This window comes from Alosa alosa, chromosome 9 (assembly GCF_017589495.1).
Source record: "Alosa alosa isolate M-15738 ecotype Scorff River chromosome 9, AALO_Geno_1.1, whole genome shotgun sequence".
Classification (NCBI taxonomy): domain Eukaryota; kingdom Metazoa; phylum Chordata; class Actinopteri; order Clupeiformes; family Clupeidae; genus Alosa; species Alosa alosa.
Genome location: NC_063197.1, coordinates 33,141,282 through 33,143,781, shown reverse-complemented (window position 1 = coordinate 33,143,781; position 2,500 = coordinate 33,141,282).

Genomic DNA, 2,500 nt, shown 5'->3' with positions numbered 1-2,500 from the left:
GCCTGTCAATTCGCCCCACATCCTTCTTCCTTGTGCTTCCACCCCAGCATACCACTGCATAGAAGAGGACGCTGGCAACAACAGACTGGTAGAACATCCTGAGGAGCTTGCTGCACACATTGAAGGAGCGCAGCCTCCTCAGGAAGTACAGCCTGCTCTGCCCTTTCTTGTAGAGCTCCCATGGGAGCCAGACTTGGAGGAACAGAAAAGACAGCAAACATCAGTAGTGCATCAAGAACTTGGCTCCTTCATCTGCTTAACCCTTAAAGGTGCACCGTCTGTCACACCGGTGTGACGGGAATGTTGGAAAATTAACGTTCTAAAGAATACCTGGGTTCATTAAATTCCACATAGAATTTTAGAACCTTCAATTGTTGCGGAACGGAGTCTCATGTTAGAATGTTGACAAACCCACACCTTTAAGGGTTAAACCCAACATGTCTGTGCCAGGGAAGGTTCAGACTTCACACTCCTCTCAGAGAGAAGGAATTTGTAAGTAAAAGCGGAATGCTTTGACTACTTTAACCTACTACTGATTGGACATTAACTGGCGTAAATAATGTGGGTAAATAATAATGTGGGTTTTCACCGCTTCAAGAGCACGCTGCCAATTTAAAAGTACAAGAAAAAAACTGACATTTTCAGACAAAAATCAGACTTTTCCATGAATGCTTTGCAAATAACAGTTTATTTATCAGACATTTCATCAGTTTGAAATGACACCGTGTGCATGTTCCAAAACGCACTTCTTTTTAAAAGTCTAGTTTTGTAGTTTCTTATTTATAGTACATCCAGAGGGCTCCTGCCAAAACTGATCAGTTGTTCAGAGTGTGGCTTCGGTCTGTGGAGCGCTTGCTGATCTGCTGGCTTTGCATGTTTTATAACTATGGAAATATTTCAGAGCTCACATCCTAATCCACGTCAGCTCCGTCAGTCCAGCTAAGCTGGACCAGACCAGAGCGACTGGGCAGTGCTATTCTGTGATGTCCCAGTGCAGAGTTATCAGCGGCAGGTTGAAAGCCGTCGCTCAGCGGCCTGGACTTTCCTCCTTCTCCCTCTGCTGCTTTCTCTTTTGACCCAATAATTAAGCTGCTTTGGCATTATGACTTCAAATCAGCTTTGGCGACCTGTGCAAGTAAATCTTCCCTGATCAAACACCACAACCTCCTCAGAGAGAGAGAAGAGAGAGAGAGAGAGAACAAACACGCTGTCTTTCTCCTATAGTGTCTGTCTGGCATCTTCCTGTGATCCCATTCAGGAAATAATCTTTTTTTTAACCGCAGAAATAAAGCAAATCCCCTGTACAGCTGTTTTATCAAGTGACCTCTGAGCTTAACAATGCAAAGAATAACAAATCTGCGCATCGCAAATCGCTTTGGACCCGGTGAACATGTTATCTGTTTCAGACATACTGGGAGGGGGGACTATGAAACAGGGACTACTATTGGATGGTATGAAAGAGAGAGAGAGGGAGACAGAGAGACAGATGAAATGAATGTATGAAAGAGAGGGAGTCAGTGTGTGAGAGACAGGAAGAGAGAGCGAGAGAGAGATAGAGAGAAGGGGAGAGATAGAGAGAGGGGGAGAGATAGAGAGGGAGAGATAGAGAGATGGAGGGAGAGAGAGGGAGATGACGGGGAGCAGCATGAGGGAGGTGGGAGGGAGCGGGCGGTGGGGGTTTGGCGAGGGGAGTTTCGGGAGGTCCCATCGTCATCTTGGCATTAGGGCGCGGTGACCCGGGATTAAGCTGCCTGGACAGTAGCAGTTTGATTTGATCGCGCTGTGCTGTGTTGTTAAATCGCTCATTAAATCCAATTAGGCAGTGGGCTCGTAATCACCCCCTGCAGGAATATTGCATGTCTGCAGACTGGCGGCCCTGTTGGGCTGAACTCCTGACCTCGTCCCACGACAACAACCCACATGCACACACACCCGCTGCACACACACACACACACACACACACACACACACACATACACACACACACACACACACACACACACACACACACACACACACACACACACACACACACACACACACACACACACACACACACACACACAAACCCACACACACACATACACACACACAAACACACTCACACATATACACACACACGCATACACACACATACACACAGACACTTGTACTCACTGTAGCCGACTCTTCAAGGGTAAAAATAGACAATGGCACACACACACACAATAGACAATGGCACACACACACACGCGCACATGTACACGCACACACACACTCACACACACTCACACACACACACACACACACACACACGCACATGTACATGCACACGCACACACACACTCTCGTAGACGATGGCAACGGTGTGGCCCGAGACCAAAAACAGACCGCATTGACAACCCTGCCCCCCCCACCCTCCTGGCATTGTCAGGGTAATTAACCAGGTTGGCTGCCCCATATGCGAACACAAAGGACACAGTGTTGCTGTTAAACAGCACAAACACTGCAACTGAGCCGC